We start from the raw sequence: 23,386 nt of genomic DNA on the forward strand, positions 1-23,386 counted from the left end.
CAAAGATCCCCTGAAAAAGACACATAGGACTGTAACTGTGGGGCCAGGCAGATAAGATTGAAGGGAAGGCCACCAAAAGCAAAAGAGAACCCCCTTTCCACCCTGCACCCTCAAGACAGCAGTCCTGTCTCCCCAGCTCTGGGGCGTTGGTTACCCTCAAAATAGTTCACCTTGAACATCCAGGAGTGCAAGCCCAGAGCCAAGTCTCTTGGATCTGACCCGCAACCATGGGGCCCTCGTGATTGGTGGTGCAGTCTGTATTGAAACGGCAGGGTGAGGTGTCCAGCCCGTTGCTGATGGCATTTTAACTCAAGGTCCCACACCTCCCTGAGGGGTGACCGGTTGAGGAGGATCAACGGAGGCCTCTGCTGGGCAGAAAGCCACTATTGCTCCAGAGAAGAACAACTCAGCTTCGGTCAGACTGGTAGGTGCCCCCGAGCAAGCACACTTGCACCCAGCACAGGTCAGGCTCTGTCACTCACATGCTCAGATGCTCACATGCCTAAATGCCCTTTTCAAGCTTGACCAGGTGGAGCTTTTCAAAGTAATGGGAATCACAAGACACCCTAAGCCAGGCCAGGGAGAATCTCCACTCCCCGCACTGCCCTGCAATCGGGGATGCGGCCAGCCATGAGGAACGGGCAGGGGCTGCATTTGAAGTCGAGTTACTGAGTATTTCCCCTTAGCTCCCCAGTGCGTTCCTCTCCCCCCTGGAGCAGCAGGGGGTCCTGTTGCCACTGAGGCAGGAGTTATTCCTTCCGCACACAGTTCTCAGGGCTCCTCTGCTTTCCCATATGGGGCAGGAGGCCGGAGAGGAAGTCAGTTATTACAAACAACTTTCTCTGAGTGAGTTCACTTATGTTCCCAGGCATGTAGCTGGCAACTGCCACAGGCCTCTCTCCCTCTCCTCCCCCTCTTTCCCCACCTCCCCTCCTTCTCTCGCTCTCCCTCTCAGACTTAATGACTTCCACATGGGCCTCTGGCATCCTGAGCCAAGCCTCCCAGCATTGTCTGAAATCTCCAAATTTAGAAGAAATATGAAAATTGTCAAACGCTCCTTCCTTAGGGGGTAAAACCAACACTCAGCTGAACTGTCGCAGGTCAAGGCAGCAGGCCCACGTGATCGGGCCGCAGCCAATGGCTCCCCTCGACGCCCCTGACAGATGTGGCCGTCTGCAGCCTGGCCTCTTTTTTCAGCTCATATAAGGTAAAAGAAAAAGGTTTTCCAGATTCTGAGCAGCGTGGAAGGAGTTTTTGCCGAAGACCCCCATGCCAGCTGCTTAAAAAACCCAAGCTGGCAGCACCGGGTCCCAGTAGCACGTTATATTTTGAAGAGTGGAGGTGAGGCCCCCCCTTCTTCCCCGGCTGGGGCCTAGTGCACAGCAGGTGTGAGTGAGTCCTTCGGATCACCATGCAACATAGGTACGTACACGCCGAGATCGAGAGAAGCAGAGCTGAGTGTGTGCGTGAGATTCATTTTGGCACAGCTGCATTTCTTTGTATGTCTATCTATCATATGTACGTAGCTCTGGGTAGAGAGAGAGCTAGCGATAGGAAATCCATAGCTGTAATGGTCCCCATGGTGAAATTCTCTGCTAATGGGAATACCAGTCTGTACCAGACACCGGCTTCCCCTTGTAAATGTACCCGATCACCCGGCTTTGCTATGCTTGCTTTATTCCGTGCTGAAATTTCAGTCTCTGTTTGTGCAAGAACTTAGTTTCTCCCAGGTTGGGTAGGAAGGAGAACGCAAAACAGACGGACAGGAGGAAGGGGAATGGCAGGGGGGAAACAAGAATGGGTCTGCCAGAGTCCCCCTTCTAGCAAATAATGGGGCCTCTGCCTATGTCTCTCCCCACTCAGATCACACCCAAAGGCTCAAGGCATGTGGGCTGGGGGTGATGGGGATTGCTGTGTAGCCAGCAGCCTTCAGATGGTGTCTGTTTCAGTGGAACACAGTATCAGGGGCTGCCTGCCCAAGTGGGGCAGGACAGCCCCTCTCCCCAGTGTATGGAGGTAGAGCTCTGCATCCTGCTCTCCTCTATTCTGCAGGGGGCAGCTGTAGCTTTGGAGTCAGTGGTGTCCACGCACAGCTATGCAGAGTGCTGCGAGGAGGTAGGGGTCTGGGATAACAATGCTCAGGGGGGTGTTAGGGCTGATGGTTACACTATAGAGATTCTGGAGAGTTGGGGAAATTGCTTGAGTCGCGTCTCTGAGCATCTGCAGCCCTGGGATCAGGGGAGGGTTTCCAGGCAACCCCCAGGACTGTTTGAACCTGCAGTGAATGAACCCGCTGCCCTGAGCTGCAGTTCCAAAGGCTGAGTGGCCAGCCCAGCTGGCTCCCTGTGAAAGTGGGGAATGGGGTGCACCTGACCCCCAGGGCTTCTGGCCAATGCCCCGCAGGGCAGCTCTCAGCGGCCAGGGCCAATAGTTTGCCCCAAGGCACAGCGAGTCACACTGGGCTGCATTTTGCTCCACATATATTTCCGGGCGGAAAAATAAGTAAGTTGACATCCCCGCCAAGGCTGGCTCCCTGCGCTCCCCAAGTGGAAGATGCCAATAGACCATGTGAGCTGCATTGGGTTACAACTGACCTGGCCAGAGATGTTGCTGCCATTTTCCCCTGAGACATGCAGCAGGCAAAGCAAGTGCTCTGGAGGAAGCGGGAGGGGCTGTTCTGAAGATGTTTAGGGAGGCACCTCTCCTTGCCCACCCTTGCCCAGAGACTCTTTGTGGATCAGTGATTGACAGGATCCTGGCTCACAGGCTGACGGGACCCGCTGCTGCTGGCTTGGCTTGCTTTTCCTCCAGCGAGCAGCGCTGGCTTCCTCCCAATCAGGAGTTTCCACAGCTCCCTGCTTGGTGGCCCTGGCAAAAGGTTGCTGCCTTCTCTAGCTGCTGTTCAGCATGGTTAGAGTGTGTGGGAGAAGAGAGGACCTGTGGCTGAGCCCCTTAGCACCCCCTAATTAGGCTGCAGTGAATTCCTAGAGAACACAATGGGGAAGCAGCTGCCTGAAAGCAAATCACTGTATGGAGCTGAGGGCTAGACAGAAAACTATTAGATCCTCGAGGGATTAGAGTCCAGCCTTCTTAGCCTGCCCCCAGCCACAGCTGCCGGAGCAGCACAATTCCTGTGTAAATCCAGAGTAATCCCATTGACTTCAGTGGAGCTGCGGCGCATCGACATGGGTGTGAGATCTGTGTCTTGCCACCCGGCTTTGTGCCTGTCTGCCTGTCTGTCTGCCTTTAGGAGTTGGCAGGTGAGCTCAGTGATGGGGTGGGGGGGTCACAAGGCACTTTCAGGAGGCTGCTGGGGGGCTTGCTAGGCTGGTGGCATTTCCTGGCGCCCAAAATGTTGCCTTGTTCTGATCTAGTCAAAGATCCAGCAGGCACATCTGCACCGGCTGCTCCAGAAAGGTCTGCAGCAGCAGAGCTCAGCAGGTTGCCCTGCTAGGGCTGACGTTTCCATAAGGTCACAACTGGCACGCCCCTGTTAAATCTCTGCCTTACCATCCCCTCTCCTTGCCTCCCAGCACACAAGGAACAGAGTGTCTCCCAACCCGGACCTTCCCCAGGCACTGGAGTAACCCCAGGGTTGCTCAGATCTCTGGTCATAGCAGGGCTCTTTGCTAAGACGGTTGGTTGTATCCAAGGGATTCTTCTCTCCCAGAGATACCCAGTCACTCTCCCCTGCTGCCAGCTGTGCAACTTAGGGGATAGATTGATGGACAGTTCAGCCCCAGGGCTGTGGGAAGGACAAGTACCGTGCTCAGGCCGCAGGGGCAGATCAGAGCTTTCCATGGCAGCAGAGTCCCCCTGCCTCCCTCTCCCCCCCCCCCCACATCTGTATACCAAAGTAAAAACACTGGTACATATTGAGGATTGCAGTATCTCAGGACAAAGGTTGGCCCATGTAACCAAATCAGTAACAAGAGGGAAGGGCTGGCAAGACACACACACCATCACCCCACCCCAGTGCTTCCCACTGCAGCTGTTCACTCCTTGGGAAATTCCAACATTGGGGGGAAGGGGAGAGGAGATTGTTCCAAACTGGAGCACAAAGCTGTTGTTTTGAAACTTCCCAGACAATGAAAATTCTGCAGAATTTCAATTTGGGACTGTCCAATTGTTTCACTTCAAATTGTTTTGATTCAATGCACTCGTGTCATTTCAGTTAGGGAGAATGCTTCCTTTTGACGTCGTCATTTCAGTTAATTTTATTCTACTTTTATATTATATGACACTATAGAGCGTAACGTATATTCATATGTTGTATTTAATATAAAAGGCAAAACAAAATGAATTGAAATGATAAAGTCAAAAAGAAATATTTTTACCTTATCAAAATGAAATGAGAAAGCTGAAATTAATTATTTAGACTGTTGCCCAGGAAAAAATTAATCAAAATTGAGACATTCCAGTGAACCTTTTCAATTTTGATGAAACCTTTTTTTTTCCTTTGGAAAACTGTTCTGTCAAAAAAATTGCAACCACAGCTCTATCTACTTCCCACTAGCACTTCTCAACCTCCCCCCCGCCCTGCCAGTTTCGTTATCCCCAGTATCCAAATGGGGAAACTAGGCACAGAATGCAACCCTGACTTGTACAGTATGTTAATGTTGGAGTTGGGCTTGGACTCAGAAGGTCCTGGCTCCCTGTCCTTGGTCTGATGGAGGAAACCATCCTCTTGCACCTTAATCTGACCCCAGGAAGGGTCGCGCTTGGGGCATGTGGACAGGCTTGACATACAATGGCTTACACTCAGAGAACCCCCTAAAGCAGATTGCCCAGTAATGGCTCTTGTGGGGGACCCCCACATGAACCCTGCCTCTTTTAAAGGACTAATGATCTCTTCTCTGCATGTTGCTGCACAAGCTGGAGTTGCTTGGAAAAGAAAGTTACATCTTCTGGCTAAAGGGAGGAATTCAATCCCTTTGCTACTCTCCCAGCGGCAACTGGCCAGGTCACCAGCAGGCATATGACCAGGTGTCAGTATTACAGGAACTTAGTCCCCCCGGACTCCCACCCTTCCAACTCACCATACTAGTAGTATTCAGGGGCCCGATTCTGAGACCAGCTGTAGAGTTACAAATGATTTACCCAGTCGTAAGCCCTAGAACTGCCTAGTTAGAGAGGAGACTTTAATGCCTTTGTAGTTTCGTGCTGCTAGGTGAGGAGTTCATTTCCAGCACACAGTCATGCGTGACGCACCTCTGCCAAAGCTTTCCCAAAGTGTTATCAGCAGGCATTCAGGGGAAGGCTGTGTCTAGACAGGCTGCAGCTCTGAGCTGCTCCTGGACAGCACTGCATTTCCCTCTTTGCTTGTCAGGAGTGTTGTCTGGAGATGATTAAGCTTTGTATTTTTTACCCACAGATTGCAAAATAGGTTCTGGGCTCCAAGGCTGAGAAGCTGGGAAGCTTCCCCCCTTCCCACCCGCCCCAGACAAAACCTGCCATCTCCATTCCCTCCTTTTCCTTCTGTCCTGCTCAGCAGGGCCAGATATTACAAGGGTTAAAGGAGTGGGGATATTTTGTTGTATTGTCTATTGTTTCAGAGTAGTAGCCGTGTTAGTCTGTATTCGCAAAAAGTAAAGGAGTACTTGTGGCACCTTAAAGACTAACAAATTTATTTGAGCATAAGCATCCGATGAAGTGAGCTGTAGCTCACGAAAGCTTATGCTCAAATAAATTTGTTAGTCTCTAAGGTGCCACAAGTACTCCTTTTCTTATTGTCTATTGTGTGATTCGTGCCAATCACAACAATTAATAGTGGTGTGTTTTAGTGTGAGTGACTCAGGGTGAGTGTTGACGTGTGCATTTGTGTTTAATGTGTAAGACTGTGTGTACAAGTGTGTTGTTTAAAACATGCATATTTGTGTGTGCTTATGTTAGTGTGGTGTGAAATGTGTTTTACAGAATGAGCGTGCAGTTGTGTGTACATTTGTGTGTGTGCTAGACTGGGTGTGTTTGGGCATGTTTTGGTGAGAATGTGTGTGGAGAGTGTGTTACAGGGTGATTGTGTAGTTGTGCATGCATTTGTGTGTGTGTGTGTATGTGTGTGTGTGCTGGTAGTAGCGTGCATTATGGGCTGAGGCACATGCCCTCCGCTAACACAGCCCCGGGTTTTAACCTGCATGCGTGAGAGGGAGAAAGCCGCCTTTGCTAGTGATTTGAAGTCAGATAGGAAAGGATGAGGCAAGAGGCTGGAAATCTGAGCTCTGGGGCCATTTCATCATTAGAAATCCTGGCCAAAAACACACACAAAGAGACTGAAAGAACAGTAGATGCGTTGAACGGAGGGGTGTCCAGGCCAGTGCACTGCGCAAAGCAACAGCAAAGAGATGGGCTGAAGTTGCTGTTTCAGTCATGAGGACCCCAGTGACTTTCCACCCAGCCAGGTCCTTCAGCGCCCCCCCCCCCGGATGCTGCCTGTCTAGGATAAACCATTGCTCACCCCCAGCCAATCAGCATCCTGCATTACTTGACCTTGCCTAGAAGTCCTGGGCCAAGTCAGAAGGCAATGCAAGTGCTCAGCACCTCTCAGGATTTGCTTCTTACCCTATGTCCCTGGGTGCAGGGATCCTGATTGACTGGCAAGTGGGTTCCTTTCCCACCTGGTGGAATATGCCATCAGAGCAGGGGGGTGTTACCTAGCTATCAGTGGGGGTGCCCATTAAGATGGAATGTCTAATCCCAAATGAAACATCCCCCCCCGCCAATGCAGGGCAGAACGCCTTGTGATGGGTCTCCCCTCCCCTCCACATGGATGGTGAAAGGGAGTTTCTGACTATAGGTAAATGGAAGGTGAGAGCTGTCTTGTTTCAAGAGGCTGGCTCAGAGCGTGTTACAAAAGCACCGAGCTGGGGCCTGGGCTCTCTCAGAATGACAATGCTGGACGCCCTCTCTGTAGGACAGAGGGGAGAGCGAAGATGTGGTGATGTGCACTTGGGGTTGTGCAGCCAGAAACCATGCATATGTTTGGATGTGTAAGGGCACAGGAACCTGTGTGCTTATGTGCATGCTATTCAGGTGAATGTATAGGCAGCACCCAACTTCGTGTGTATATGCAGGAACATGTATGCCTGTGATTGTGTGTGCCCGCGTGCACGCATGCAGCTGAGTAGGGTGCATGCACACGTGTGGACATGTATGTTTGTGCATGTGTCTATGTATGGGTAAGTATGTTTGCATGTGTGTTGGTGTATGTATGTGAGCTGGCATGTGTGTATGTTGGTGTTTGGGTGCACACACAGTGTGTAGTTATAAATGTTTGTGTGTGAGAAACACAACCTTTTATAAGCTCTGTTCATTTTGAAGATACTGAATGTAACCAATATTTATTAAATGAAGGATTATATGTTAATAGTGCTGACTCTCAGTATCAGGCCAGCACAAAACACACAACCATCAACCCAACCCATAGAATACTTGGAGAGCCACAGCAAAGGGTTATGTAGGTGTGTTTATTTTGTGCATTTGACAGCACTTTGGGAGAGTTAGTATCTCTGCTTCCCCTTTACAGAGAGGCAATCAGTTTCTCCCTTGCTAAAATGCTCCATCAGGAGGGGCTCAGGAAAACCCTTATAGCTTGTAAAAGGGATTTTGTTAAAACAGATCAGCTCATGCGTTTTGAAGCAAATTTTCAAAACATAGTCAGCTTCAGAAAATGCAAATGGCCAGTGTCCCCTTTACAGAAGAGTTATTCGGGCTCTTTATGCATTCTGCTGTTACTGCTCGAGAGGCAGTCTTAGCAGGACATGCGCATCAGAAGTTTAGGCCCCAGCCCTGCTCACACACATGAGCTTCACTGGCATTCAGTAGCACCACTCAAACAAGTAAAGTTAAGCATGCACATAAGGGGGTTTGCAGGCTCAGGGTCAAGGATGTTTATTGCAGTTAGAATGTGTGCTTAAAGCTAAGAGTGAGCGTATTCTCGGCCGGCTAGGCTAGCTACTAAGGGTATGTCTACACTTCAAGCTGGCGATGTGATTTCCAGCTCAAGCAGACATATCTGAGGCAGTTCTGATTGAGCTTGTGCATTAAAAACAGAAGGGTAGCTGCAGCAGTGTGAGTAGCCTTGGCTACACTTCTATTTTTAATGTGCTAGCTACCACGGGTATGTTTCCTCGCGCTGGAAATCACACCCCCACCTGGAAGTGTAGACACACTGTAAGTCTCAGCTCAAGCCACAATCTGGTCTGGTGCTCAGGTACTGAAGTGAGCTGTGGTCCCCCTTTATATGTGGTCATTGGAACTGGCAGGAATCAATGGACACAATCAGCTGCCCAAGTTGTCCTATGAAGGTGCAGAGATATCTTTCTGTCTAATCGAGGGGTAAGCCTACCTCTCACTAATGTATTGAGTTCCCAGTTCTCAGCCTTTGTGACACAGATTCCAGGAGGAGTTTTCCTTGCTCCCAGCCTGAACCTTTTTGCTGTGCATTTTCCTGTGTAGCTACATGCTACCTTGTTAGTCTGGCTGCAGCTCTTTGCTTCTCCTCCCACCCTCACTCATGAATTCAACTTCCCTTCTTTTATACCCTCATTTCTTTTTGTCACTTAAACTTTCTGTGCCTCTTTCTCTTTCTTTTCTGAACTCCTCTGAGCCAAGCACAGTTGGCCACCCCTAGGTATCAGAACACCTTCTCCCATGTGCATGCACACAATACAGACACATCTTGTGTGGGAAGGTTTAACAAAGGCCCCTGTGCAGGAGGCATATTGTGCTCGGTGATCTGCTAAGAACAGGCTCCTTTTACTTCTTATACAGTCTCAAATTAATTCCAGCGAGCACACATAACTCTTAGGTCACTGAGACCCCCATCCATCTGAAAATCTTAACCTGTCTGACAATGCTGCACCCACTAGATTTACAAGTAGCCCTCAAGTAACTGAAGAAAGTGAGACCCTTTGTCTCTGTTTATGGTATGCATTCATCAGCCCTTTGTTATTGGCACTGTCCAACCTCTGGAGAGCCCGTCAGACCCCAGTCCTGCAAGGAGTGCAGTGCCTGTGCAGATCCGATCCACTGCAATGAGCCCCATGCAGAGCTCATGGTAGGAGTGGGGACCCGTCAGTTTCTCCCTTGCTGAAAAGATCCTTTTATAGAGATATAGCAATAGCAGAGCAGAACAAAGCCTTCTTGCAAAAAGAATGATTTAAAAAAAAATCAGGCCATGTTATTTAAAGGAGACGCTGTCAGAAAGAGTCATATTTAACTACGAGTTTGTTAAAAAGACTTGAATTTGACTGTGTCCCTACACATGCCCCACGTTCTCATGTGATGCCCCCCACCCTACTGAGCAGCTGTGGGGATGAGCTCTGAAGGGAAGCCCTCCCATATTGGAAGAAGAGTGGTCAACAGCTAAGGCCTTGAAGTTGGTGGAGGGAATAAAGCAGAAGAAAAATCAGGTAGTGGTGATGGGAGGCTCCTTGGAGGTACCTCTCTCATGGAGGGAATAACATCAATACCTGGGTCTGAGCAGCCACTCCCAATTGGCTTTTATTAAAGAGCTGCTCCAGCCTCAATAACTCGCTGGCTGCCCTGGACAGCAATGCAGAGGGGAGCCGACTCCTGCTCAGACTGAATTCCTCCTAACACATTATCCTGCCACATAAATTAATGAGCTTCCTTAGGCCCCACAGCACGCTGCTGGAGACTTCATACACTCAGAGGCTCAGCACAGGGAGATGGGAGAACTGGTGGATTCTAGGGTCAAATTTTTATTTGTGAGGGAAGGGAACAGGGGAAAGGCAGGTTATTATTTAGTCCCCGGAAATGGATTTACTCCTCAAGTGTAGACTCCCCTTGTTGGAGTTGAAGGTTTTGGGTTCAAATCCAGATGTTGGCAGGACTCAAACCTGGACATTCAGGGCCTGAGGGTCTGATAGCTGCATGTCCCACCTCCACTGGGGGACGGGATTAGGGCCCTACCCTTCTCTGCTTAGCAGACTCATCAGCATAGGGCGGCAATGCTGGGAAAGCCACCAAATAGCAAAGCTCTCAGTTGGTCATTAAAGGAAGTGGTTTGCTAATGGGACCCATACAGTTTCCAGTACATGCTCCCCGCCCCCCCACTAGCGTGGGTAAAGGCAATAAAAAGGGAACAGCCACTTAATAAACACTAGTTAGCATGCCAGCTTAATGAGCACCAGCCCCACCATGACTGGGACTTTTAAAGGCGCAGTTGCATGGGTCTCCATCCCTCCCCCACACAAAAGAAACTTTAAGGATTATATTTTGCTGCTCACTGCCCAGTCCTGCAGTCCTTGCTCAGACGAAGGGTAAACAGGCTGAGCCAAGTAATTATAGCTCTGTCAGTCTGACTGATCCTAGGCAAGATATTACAGCAGCGGATACAGGACTCTATTAATATAGAATTAAAGGAGAGTAATATAATTAATGCCAATCAACATGGGTGTATGGAAAAAATAGATCCTGTCAAGCTGATGTGATACCTTTTTGCATGAGATTACCAATTTGATTGGTGAAAATACTAGTTTTGATATACTATACTTAGATTTACGTAAGGCTTTGACTTTGTACCGGCCGCCATTTTGATTAAGAAACTAGAACAATATAAAATTAACATGGCACACCTTCAATGGAGTAAAAGCTGACGAACAGATAGGTCTCAAAATGTAACTGTAAACAGGGAATCATGTGGGCGCGTTTCTAGTGGGATCTGCAGGGAATTGTTCTTGGCCTTGTGGTATTTAATGTTTTTATCAGTGATCAAATCAGCACTGATAAAGTTTGCAGATGACACAAAAATTGAGGGAGGGGTAATAATAAAGAAAACAGGTCACCAATACAGAGCGCTCTGGATTGCCTGGTAAGCTGGGCACAGGCATATACAATGCATTTTAATACACTTAAATGTAAATGTATACATCTAGGAACAAAAATGTAGGCCATGCTTACAGGATGGGAGACTCTCTCCTGGTAAATGGTGACTGAAAAAGATTTTGGGTTTGGGGTGGATAATAGGCTGAACATATGCTCTCAGTGGGGCTAATGAGATCCTTGGTACAAATCCATGGTACGCCCACATCTTGAATACTGTGTGCAGATGTGGTCGCCCCATCTCAAAAAAGATATATTAGAATTGGAAAAGGGCAACAAAAATTATTAGGGGTATGGAAAGGCTTCTGTATGAGGAGAGATTAATAAGACTGGGACTTTTCAGCTTGGAAAAGAGACGGCTAAGGGAAGATATGATTGAGGTCTGTAAGATCATGACTGGTGTAGAGAAAGTAGATAAGGAAGTGTTGTTTACTACTTCTCATAACACAAGAACTAGTGATCACTAAATGAAATTAATAGGCAGCAGGTTTAAAACAAACCAAAGGAAATATTTCTTCACACAACACACAGTCAACCTGTGGAACTCCTGGCCAGAGGATGTTGTGAAGGCCAAGACCATAACAGGGCTCAAAAAAGAACTAGATAAATTCATGGAGGATAGGTCCATCAATAGCTATTAGCCAGGATGGGCAGGGATGGTGTCCCTAGCCTCTGTTTGCCAGAAACTGGGAATGAGCGACAGGGGATGGAACACTTGATGATTTCCTATTCTGTTTATTCTCTCTGGGGCACCTGTCACTGGCCACTGTCTGAAGACAGGATACTGGGCTAGATGGACCTTTGGTCAATAGGGCGTTCTTATGTTCTTGGATGCATAACAATCTTGAGTAGGAGGAGAGAGGTTATATCATTTCTGCATTTGGCAGTGCTGTGACCGCTGCTAGAATACTGTGCCCAGTTCTGGTGGCTACAATACAAGAACGAGGTTGATCAGTTGGAGAGGTTTCAGAGAAGAGCCCCAAAAGCAATTAAAGGATTAAAAAACATGCCTTACAGTGCTAGACTCAAGGAGCTCAATCTATGTAGCATAACTAAGAGCAAATTAAGAGGTTAAATATCTATAGAAAGGAACAAATATTTCAAGCTAGCAGAAGAAAGTATTAAATGATCCAATGGCTGGAAGCTGAAAGTAGACAAATTCAGACTGGACATATGGTGCAATTTTTTAACAGCAAGGGTAATTAACCATTGGAACAATTGACCAAGGGTCATGGTGGATTGTCCAACATTGGCAATTTTTAAATCAAGCTTGGGTGTTTGTCCAAAAGATTTGCTATTTTGGGCACGTTCTCTGGCCTGTGTGATACAGAAGGTCAGACTAGATGATCACAACAGCCCCTTCTGGCCTTGGAATTATGAATAGTTCCCAAGCTAGTGGGCATTTTGCCTGCATCAGGACTGGGGCCTGCATTACCAAAGACCTGACTGCTCAGCAGACGTCATCTCCAGTCCATGCAGTCAGCTCCTCCTGCCTGGTTCATTCCATGACATCCCAGCTGGGAGGCTTGATGGCCTGGGACATCACCAAGGCTGAGGTGTGCTGTGACTTCAAGGCATGGGCTCGGGCAGGAGGAAGAGGAGGCCGGGAAGTGTTTGTAGCAGGGGGAACAGCAGAATTGTCTCTTTCCAGCTAAGCCCAGGAGAAGGAGCTAAAATGTTAGCCAGGTTTCTTCTGCTGTAGAGCTTGGTGCTTTGTTTTGAATTCTGTGCCCTCTTGCCAGCTCCCTCTGCAGCTTGTCTCCCTTCCCACCAGCTGGAGGCACTGATGGCTTCACACAGCATCATTCCTCAGCCATCCATGTGCATCCAGGATTCTGAAGCCAGGGATTTTTATCCGGGCTACTTCAACCTTTTGAATGGGACTCCAGAGATTTCCCTCTTTATCTCTCCTCCCTCCCCCATCCTCCCCGTCACCCGCATCACATGGATCTAGCTACTAAAAGAAAACTGGCTCCTGCAGGGCCATTGACGTGACTGTCTCCCCTGGGAATTCACCCTGCAAATTACTTCCTCTTTGCTAGGAATGTGATGTGCAAACAGAGCAAGGGTTGCTCCCAGAGCCCCAAGCTCACACGCCCCAGGAACACTGGGGGAAGTGGTAAGGATTGGGGGTGGGGGGAAGGAGGTCATCTCAAGACTTCTGACACAGAATCAAGGCTACAGTTTTTGTTTCCAGACACAATTTCCTCTGCGTGTCCCTTCCCATGCCCATTCCCCCTCCCCCTCCACCCTCGTGCCTGCTGCTGAAAAGGGTAAGGGATGGGCCTGAGCATGAGGGGAAGGGGGAAGAGGCAGGCCAGGCCCCGATGCTGTGCAGGTCTGGCTACTGGAGAGTGGGGGAAGGAAGGCAGGCCTGAATGAAGGCAGCAGGGTGGGGAATGGTGTGATTGTGGGCAGGCTGGTTGGGTGGGTGGGGAGGGGCCTGGGAGCAAGGGGAAAGTGGATGAGACTGGGAGAAAATGAGAAGGGCTGGGCGAGAGGCCTGGGCGAAAGCGGTGTGGTGGCTGCTGTCCCATCACATCTCAGTCACCCCTGCACTGTTCAGGGGGAGGGGAGGCTCCACCTTGCGTTGGCCGAGGCCCCGAGGCCCATTTGCTGCCATCCCTGCTCTTCCTCAGCAGACCCTGAACGCTGAACTTGGGCCAGGGATGCCCTCGCCTAGTCCTGTCCAGGGCTGGTGGCAATTGGGCCCCATCCCCTCCTGGCCTGTTCCCATCTTTGGCCTTAGTTAAAGAGCCCCCCGGGTGGATGGGCAGAGAAATACAGTGCTGGGTTCTGATGGAAGGAGGGGTGCTAGGCAGAGCTAGGGAATGTAACTGAAGTTCTCTATAGATAGAAACTCGCACCTCAGAAATAATAGATTAAACCTTCCTCCCCCCACACCGCACTGTGTCCATCCCCCCCCAACTGTGTGTGCCTCTATGTACTCTTCCCCCCTTCCCAGAGTGTGCATGATCTCCCCCAGTGCCTTTCTTCCCCCCCTCCCGCCCAGCCACCAGTGTCCACTGTCCCCTGACTCCACTTGCAGCATGGTGAGGTGGGGAAGATGGGGCCCCTGGTGGGGAGGAACATCCCATGGGTGGGGCGACGGCACACACAGTTTGGGGTCTTCCTGTGCATGGCGCTGGCCTTGGACTTTGGTTGTTATCAGAACTTTTTGCTAACTTTCAAAATGAGCCCTCAAAGGGGCAGGAATCCCATGTACCACAGCGCTGGCTTCCCATCCTGGACTCCAGCTGGCCCCCATGGCAGCCTAGCCTTAGCTTACCAGCTGCAGTGTGGTGAGGGGAGCCTGTCTCCATGACAAGCCCCCTGACATTTCAGGGAGACTCAGCAGCCAGTTGGCAGGTGTGTCTACAAGTGTCTCAGACTAAGGCCTCGTAAGACTGAGCACAGAGCAGCACCCTCCCAGCAAGAGGATAAGAATCTTTGGGGGGGTCAGAGGGAATGGCAGCAAGAAACCCCCGCCCCCTTTGAAACACACCCCAACCACAATGCTAAACCCAACGGCCGTGTTACAAAGTGGGGACACAGTTGTGGGTCAGGGGAGAAACTTCAGCTGTTTTTTTCATCCTAACAAATGCACACACACAGTCCCAAACACATCACATGCAAACACATCATTAGGCGTAAATATTTCTCTCTGATAGTGACTCCCAAAGGCCCATTATACTGAATGTGAGACAGACCCAGAGAAGAGAGGATTCCTGCCCACAGGGCTTACCACCTGTACACACACACACAGCCAATATACACATTGTGCACATCACACACACAGAATATACACACAGCCGGTATACACATCACGAACATCACTCACACACACACACGATATACACACAGCTGGTATACACATCGTGCACAACACACACACAATATACACACAGCTGGTATACACATTGTGCACATCACACACACACACATGATATACACACACCCGGTATACCCATCACACACACACACACACACACACGATATACACACAGCCGGTATACATATCGTGCACATATATATACAGGCTCACATCCATGCACATCCATGGTGCCTTCCCGTGGCCTCACTCACTTCGACAGAGCTGTGGCCTGCAGTTTGGAAGCCTCAGAGAGCACGTGTATTTGCCCGTCATTCTCACAGGGAGCCTACTTCCCAAGCATGGGCACTAAAATAAGATGTCTGTCCCTGGCATGGCTTGCTCAGACCAGCAGTGGGCATGGGTACCATGAGCCCAGAGGATGGAATGAAAGGTATTTCCCAGCCACTGCTTCCAGATGTCTTCACATCATCTCCCCGCTGCACTCATCCCTTCCTCTAAGCCATTAAAACCTGCTCTCTGTTCCTGGCATTATAACTGATCCCAGTAAAGCCCACAGAGCAAGAGCAGCAGCATGAAAGCCCCAGGACTGCATCCCCTGGCCCCCTTGGCTTGCCCCCAGCTCAGCCCCAGGAATCTGCCTTGTTGACCATAAAAGGACAGGCATTTCTCATCCCCTGGAGGGAGGATGGGAAAGGAAAGGCAGCGCTATTTATAGCGAGCATCAGGGCCTGGGCCTGAACTCAGGGTTAATCAGCCTGCCAATCTGGGACCAGATTGGGATCTCTCTCCCGCTCTCCTTTTTCCTCATAAACCTTTGATTTAAAACCTGACCTCATAGTGATGAGGCAGGTTTTGGGGAAATACTCTTCTATGCCTCCCTCCCCCACTCCTTCCCAACCACCCTACAGGGCCCCAAAGGGTTTCCATGAGGTGCGATGGGGGGCTCCATGGAGCTGACAGTCCTTGTATGAAATAACACTGCAGTATGTGAGCTGTAGGCACTGGGCTATATACCTGAGGAGTGTTTACAAGGGAGGTGCACTGTGCAGTGCTTGGCAAAGAGAGAGGCATGTCTGTCTGAGCACAGCTAAGCCTGGCTTTGAGACGTGCCAGTAAGAGCTAAGATCACATCAGGGAGGTCTCCCCTCCAGCTATCTTGTCTCTGATCCATCTGTCACAGCATGACATTGATTCTCAAGCTGCTCCTTGCAGTTAGAGCAACCAAAGTGGCTGGGCAGAGGGCAAGATTCTAGTCCTAGATCCCCATGTCTGCCTGGCACATTGTCCAATGAGCGTTGCACAACCGTGGGGCACTGGGTGGCAGAGAGGGGAGGTCAGGTCCAGGTGCAAGCGACTGCAATATTAGCCAATGTTTTGCAGCCTGCAAACGCCCCCACTGATGCTGGGGGGGAAAACCCTGAGGAGGGATCTCACAGGGACAAATAGGATGGCTCAGGCAGGTTCATCCAGGAATGTGCTGATGCCACAGCTGGGAATATGCAAGGAAAACTGAATACAAAGCACAATCCACCTAGAGTTTCCCAGACAGAGCTGCAGGTTTGAAGGCCAGTGAAGCTTTTCAATGGGCTTTGGATCAAGCCCCCCATGTATGAATGCTGGCAAAACACATGGCGCTCCCTGAAGGAAAGGTGCTAGAGAAAGTAATAATGCCTCTTTGCAAAGTCCTGCATTATGGCCCAAGATGGGGAGCCGGGAAGGCCTGAGGTCTAATCTTAGCTCTGCCACAGACCTGCTGGGCAGAGCCACCAGCGGAAAAGTTTTGGGCCTGTGAAAAACATCTGTGACAATGAGAAAGTTTTCATTTATTTCAACATTTCCTTGGCTTCCTTTAAAAAAAAAAAGAAGAAATCAAAATGGGGGGGGGGGGGGCTTTTTGTTGCTGAAAACTGAAAAAAAAATAGGGTTTTTGGAGTTTCAGTTACAACAAATTTTAGGGACAACAGACAGTAACTATAGAAATGGCTTTTTTTTTCTTTAAAAAAAATCAATTTTTTAAAATTGAAAAATGATTTTGAACAGAATCTTTTAGCATCCACTGTGATCAGCTGGCAATCCCTCTGGCCCAGAGGGCTATCTTGGGAATCCAGCCGGCCTTGTGATCTGTCTGTAGCAGGGCTCAGTTCCTGGGAGGATGCACACAATTCAGAAAGATGCAGTGATCCACTGGGCCTGGAGATCTCCCTAACCTGGATCCATGTCTATAACTAATGCAGGAAGAAACACATTCATTTTGTCAGGAAGGTCAGAAAACATTGGGCCAGATTCTTCCCTGACATCCATTGATATGAGGGTGGGATACCAGGACTCATGGCTCCAGGTCAGAGCATGCATCACCTGCTGAGACCTGGATTCTGAGCCGTGGGCTACACTTCAAACTTAGATCAACATAGCTGTGGCATTTAGGGGAGTGAAAAATCCATACTCTGGAGCACCATAGCTATGCCAGCCTAACCCCAGTGTAGATGCAACTAAATCGATGGAAGACTGCTTCCGTCACCCTTGCTACCACCGGATGTGGTGTTCCTGCAACGACGGAAAAACCCTTCACTCAATGTAGACTGTGTCTACACTGTGGGATTTTGCCAGCATAGCTATGGCACCATAGCAATCCATAGAAAGGCAACCCCCTCCACTAGAGGGTGGCTGTGTGGTTGAGTGGTCCAGGAGGACACTGGTTTAGATGTTCTGTGGACTCTGTGGTGACCTTGGCCAAGTCACTCCATTTTCCTGTGTCTGAGTCAGATCCAGCTAGGAAATTGGATGAGAAGCAGGAACCTCCTTGCTCTCTAGACATGGAGCCTAAGCCCTGCTTCCCTGCAGAAAGAAATTAGGGAGAAAAATAAATCTCTACCCTGACTGAATTGGCCTTGTCAACACTGGTTCTCCACTTGTATGGTAACTGCCTTCTCTTCATGTGCCAATTGATTTATACCTGTATCTGTAATTTTCACTCCATGCATCTGAAGAAGTGGGTTTTTTTACCCACAACAGCTTATGCCCAAATAAATCTGTTAGTCTTAAAAGTGCCACCAGACTCCTCATTGTTTTTATGTGATGGGGCAGGCCCAGCGTTTGCTCTGTGCCCCTCTTCAGGGACTGGAAAGGTCTAAGCATGGGAGGATCTTCCCTCTGGCACTGGAGGGAGGAACAGTTCCCAGCAGATGTTTCTCTTCCAAGCGCCGTAGGACGCGCAGCCCTGAGCATTCCAAAAGTGCTTCATGGCATTTCTTCAGCTGCCGTCTCCTCCCTAGGGACAGCAGCTGAGCCCTCAGATCCCTGCGTTCGGGATGACGAGAACTCTCTGCTTTGGTGTTTCCCACCAAGTCGTTTGGTGCAGGGCGATGGCTGGGGCCAGGAGCGGGCCAGGAGCTCGGCAGCTCCTTGGAGGCTGTCCCATGAGCTGGGCTTTGTGCACTCTCCACAGGAAGCTTTGATTACCATCCAGAAGTGGGGAACGTGCCAGCGTGGCTCTGATCTCGGAGAGCAGAACATGCCCCGGGCCTCTTGGTTTGGAAGCAGCAGGAGGAACATACAGCTCATTACTCACTTGACTGGAGTAAACCCACGCAGGCCTGGAGCTAAAAGGAGGCTCTCTCCCCAGATGCCAGTACCCTCCACCGCATGCATCCTGGTTTGTTATTGTAGGGTTGTGCATGAATGCTGGGGTCATGTACATCTTGGCTTGATATGCAGTGGTTGATTCTGAGTGCTGGAGCTTCAGACACTGGTTTGTGATTGTAAGGATTCTTAAAAATGGTGATTTGTTATTGTAGGGCTGGTTATAAATGCTGGGATAGAGCATATCCTGGTTTGTTATTGTAGGGTTGCTTCTGAGCACTGTGCTATTAGTCCTGTTTGAAGGACAAGGGTAACCCAGTTTTAAAGTATTTCCCTGGAAGACCAACACCCACCTGTGAGGAGTTGCAGGCACTTTGCACTCAACTCCGAGAGTGAAGCAGGGCTCCGACTGTGAGGTCTGCCAAGCACAGCAGTGTCTCCTGGATTGCTCAGGGGGAAAGCACGGGCGAAAATTAAGCGGCTCGTCCTCCAAGGAGCTTTGGGAGACTGCTGGGCCCTCTTTACCCCTAGAGCTCACACTCAGAGCGTGCAAGCCAGGGCCAGCAGTTTAAATCCCCCATTCCCAGGGGATGCAGGAGCTGAGAGCGTGTGAGACTTGTGATCTTTAGACCAAAGCACGGAGGGGAAAGAGTGGGAAAGGGGCTGAGCTGAGGGAGCACTAGGGATACAAATACCCCTCAGGTCAGCCAGCCACTCCCTTTTTCGCCTCTCTTCATCTTTTCTGTTTGCTCCTCTGTCCTGGGCCCTTTGTGCTGGGCCGAGTCTGTTGTCTTTCCTTTTAAACTGGAGGGGTGAACCTCTGTGTGTGTGTGTCAGTGCATACATTGGGCACATGTGTGCTGGTGTTTACAGTGTGTGTGTGTGTGGTCCCTTGTTTAGAGACTTCTCTGACCAGAATGGCTGGCTCCCATCTGTGCAGCTGCCACATTTCTAACCGTTCAGGGAGCAGTGCAGAAAGCATTCATTAACCCACAAGTCAACTTTTCAGTGCTATACCTGGAGCAGCTTCTGGCACATCACAATGGTGGGCCGTGAGTGTCTGTAAGGCCCCCGGGATGTGGGGTGGGAGCTGGGACCAGCCAAGGCATCTCCAGTGCAATGCCCAGGGTGACTTCTTGGGGATGAGAACCTCATCACTGCTCTAGTGCCTTCCAGCTCTGCCTAATCTCACTGCTGGGACCTGCCCACAGCACCAAGGGGAAGGGCGGCACTGCGAATGCCTGGCACATACGCTGAAGCTTTCTGCTCGGTCACCCAGTGCTCATATAGCCTTAAGCACACCTAGGAGCCATGCGCTGAAACTGGCTGCACTGGGCCCAGTCGCCGGGGGCCTCCCTGGCCATGGACTCTCACACATATCCCATGTGCCAGCACATGTGGGCATTTTCACACACACAAATGTGCACCCAGAATTGTGCGGGCGGGACTGCACAGTGTGTGAGCGCAGGGGTCACTGAAGGGTTCACAGGAATGGTGGAGCCAGGCCTGGAGTGTGTCTGTTGCTCAGCTCACATTACAGACGCTGTCCCTGTTTGCACCGCAGGCTTCCCTCTGGTGTCTGCTTGCTGGGTCTTTAGAGCTGGACAGGGCACTTGACTAGTTTACAGGACAGGGCAGTGGGAGAAGGCCTGACCTCCCACTGTCTGGGTGAGGAGCGGGGTGGCTGCAATGGGCTGGGAGTGTTTTGCAGCATTGGAGGAGTCAGGCCTGACAGGTGTCAGGGGTGCAGAGCAGAGGGAAGGATGCTGGGGGGTGGGGTAGATCGTGTGTATTGGGCATTGTAACTAACTGTATTCAGGGGTAATTTAGAAGCGAGACTGCCATATTCTGGGTGGGATTGCTGAGGAGCCCCACAGGTGTGCTGTCAGCTTGTGCCTCGCACTCTTTCTCCTGCTGTGTTACACTGACCTTCTCCTGCTGTCCACAGATACTAATAATAGCAATGATCATAGATTTACCAGAACCAGCCCCCTCCCAACTCCTCCAAGCCAGGCTTTGGGGATGGGGGGGGGGTTTGAGAGCCAGAGTCAGCTCTGAATTTTGCAACTCAGAGCTGACTCTAATAATCACACTGCATGTTGCCCTTCTTCCAGCCTCTCATCCCGGTGAGCTAGGCCAGTATTAGTTAGTCTTGTTTTACACAGCTCAGCTTTGCTTGGCAATTGTCCGTGAACATGGCTGGATCTGGCCTGGCTGTGCTCCCGGTCAGGACAAGGCTGGCACTGGGCCTGGCCATGAGAGCCTGTGATCCCAGCAGAGTTCCCGTCCCTTGAAACACCCCACTCTCATCATGCATCCATACCAGCTTGGCCTGTGGCCCCTCTAGGCCATAGGGCTGCAATGTCCCTAAAAGCCAAAAAGCTGAGAAGCAGCTAAATTCATGACACTTGTGACTTTCAGCTGGGTTTGCATTGATATCCTGGCTAGCAAGCCCTGGTGACAGGGCCTTTCCTGGCTGACTGTTGATCTCCATTTTCTCTTTGACTCTTACAGGCATGGGATGCAGAGGACACTTGCTGAGTAGCGGAAGCAGTGCACAGCTGACAGCTTTGGAGAAGTCATGACTGAAGGCTCCCTGAAGGGGCTATCAAGTGACCCGTTAAGGGGAACAGCCTCAGAAATCCAGGCAACTGGCAGCAGGTCAACATGGCCTGTTAGCATAAGCTGATGGTCACTAAGCACCAGCATCTGTCAACGCACGCACCACCACTTCCAACCACTCTAACTTTCTTGTGACAAATATGTACTCTCACTCTCTCTCTCTCTCTTTCACAGACACACACACACTCAGACAAGCACTCACAGACAGGCACATGTACTGATACGCACATATTTACCACTTAATGGACACAATCTTTAGCTTGTGAAATTGCCCCAGACTAGATTCTGTGGTCTTTTGTTTGCACTTTTATAACCTGTCCCTCAGTGTTGCAGAGGGGTATTTACAGGCAGTTAAACAGGTACGTATGAGAACTGGCTCTGAATCAGAATCCCACCTCTGACCCCACTGGTTCTGAGCTTACAGTTGAATCAGAACAGCCCAAAGGCTGGGAAAGGCTTATCCAGTTCTGGGCCCTGGGCTTTTGTTCCAGTCCAGCTCTCGTCTATACACGATGTGAAATACCTGTGTGGAGAGGTGTCGAGTATTGCAGTGTAGTAGTGTTATACACAGGTAAGAACTGGGGATGTGGTGTAGGATGATTCTAGCTAATACACACAGTTAGCTGGAATGGCATAGTGTCCCTAAGCCAGTTTTTGGTGCAGGATTGTTAGGTACTAATAGTTCCATGGAGCTAGTGTAAATGTTGTATAGAAGGGGCAGTTAATGGGGCTGTAGTGCAGTATGTACTCTCACACTCAGGTAAGTCTGCACGGTTAGTTATTCACTATATAAGGGGAAAGCTGGCCTCTTTCTGTACAGAATACAGGAGAGGGTAGCTTCAGCTTAAGGTCTTTATTTGTGTGTTTTCTTTGGTGCTGTGATAGCTCATCACCTAAAACTCCATCCTCCCCAAACCGGCCTCAGACCTGCCTACTCTGAGCTGGGATCTGTCCCCATCTGCTATTTGCCTACTGTTGTTTGGCTGCATTGTCACTGGCGGGTTTGCTCTAGTGAGTTGACACATTCCCTCACTGCTGTTGCTCATGTTCTGAGTAAAAAATGCCTTTCTCTGCAGATCGGGAGGGTGCATCCCTCACAACGGGCCAGGCCAGGTTCGTATCACAGCACAGAGCAAAGGTTTGCTGTGTGGCTCGGCCCCAGAAGAGGATGGTCTCTCCATCTGGAGCTGGCTGATTGCCTGGCGGTAGGAGACTCCTGGGATCTCTTTGCATCAGCATCCTCTCCATGCTAGCCAGGAGGAAAGAGATAGTGGGTGAGCATTTTGAAAGTTGGCTGCCTTGTTATCATCCTCTAGGTTCTCCAGGGAGTCCGTGTGCCATTTTCCTTTCATGTGCTGAGCCATCTCTCTCAGCTAGTCCTTTAGTGAGTGCCTCCTGTCTCTCTGACAGACAGCAGATTGATTTCCAATCATGGCTGCAGCTTGCTGCTCACTTGCCCAACCAGTTCTGGGCCTGGAGATAATGCCGCAGCTGGAAATATTTCTAACCCACTGATCTTTCAGGGCTGTGCTTTCAGGTAGCTTGTTCAAACCACTTCAAGGCTGAAACCTGAAAGAGCTGATGTGGTAAGCCAGTCTGCTCTGCTCCTGTCTAGCCCTGGTGACTGCAGAGAAGCCAGGGGCAAAGCTTGCAGCTTGCAATAGGAGAAATGTACCCTGGCCAGGACAGGGTGAAGGTGTTGTGTTAAGAGGGTTTCTCCCATTTGTGTGATGATCTCTGTGATGTCTAGAAAGGTATTGATTTCTGTGGCGCAGCTGGAAAGGCTGATCTGAGCCTGTGCGTTTGATACCTGGTGTATGGGCTGTGATAGGTGGGCTGCCTGCAAATAGCTGGGGAAGGCTGGGAGAGCTACTTTCTCAGCTGTTTTTCTGATTCTGCACAAGCCTGGCTTTAATTTTGCTCTTTTCTTTCCCTCAGTGAACCTGGACACATGGGATTGGTTGGGAGCAGGGGGGTTGGTGCTGGAGAAGGACCAGGACTCTTGGTACCATTGGACGGTCCTGGTTCCTGCTCTGCCGGTTGGAGTTAGCTGTAGAACTGACACCTGGCTTGCACTTTGCTCAGCTCCGTGGAGGCAGCTCCTTTCCTATGGACTCCAAGCCAGGATCCACGGGTTGGATAGAGGACATAGAGGAGAGAAGAGGCGCTGCCAGCACACCGGATGGAAGGAACTCCAGCCTAGAGAGCTGCCATCTGCTTCTTGTCAGGTTGTTGTGCGTGTCTGTTCCTGGCTGCCTGCTGACGGAGGTTGCTGGATCCCAGCATGAGAACGTTGTTATGATAGATGGTCTGTTTACCGCTTTTCATCCCTGCTCAGGATTGCACAGGATGTTAGTGCTTGTCTGCAAAAGACATTTCTGGGTCTGGTCTCTCGCCCTCCCCCACTGTCCTTTTGCTCTCTCCACCCACCTCCTTCTCACCCCCCCTTTTCTCCCCTCCCCGCCTCCAGTGCTCTCTGTTGCTACCATCTATGGTTCTGATCTA

At 50.1% G+C, this 23,386-nt stretch overlaps 2 long non-coding RNA genes across 3 annotated transcripts; both read left to right on the forward strand.

Annotated features, from left to right (window-relative positions):
- The first annotated feature begins 1,229 nt into the window (after nucleotides 1–1,229).
- LOC122461246 lies at nucleotides 1,230–22,957 on the forward strand. Of its 2 annotated transcripts, XR_006283114.1 has the most exons (3): nucleotides 1,237–1,422; nucleotides 20,774–22,155; nucleotides 22,820–22,957. It is a non-coding gene; the product is annotated as an uncharacterized LOC122461246 (long non-coding RNA). The 2 variants fall into 2 exon arrangements; XR_006283113.1 differs by lacking the exon at nucleotides 22,820–22,957 and having other exon boundaries at nucleotides 1,230–1,422; nucleotides 20,774–22,797.
- Nucleotides 8,291–11,076, forward strand: LOC122461247. The gene is made up of 3 exons (XR_006283115.1): nucleotides 8,291–9,380; nucleotides 9,427–9,437; nucleotides 9,482–11,076. It is a non-coding gene; the product is annotated as an uncharacterized LOC122461247 (long non-coding RNA).
- Nucleotides 22,958–23,386: the final 429 nt, after the last annotated feature.

Source organism: Dermochelys coriacea, chromosome 8, assembly GCF_009764565.3.
Source record: "Dermochelys coriacea isolate rDerCor1 chromosome 8, rDerCor1.pri.v4, whole genome shotgun sequence".
Lineage (NCBI taxonomy): Eukaryota > Metazoa > Chordata > Testudines > Dermochelyidae > Dermochelys > Dermochelys coriacea.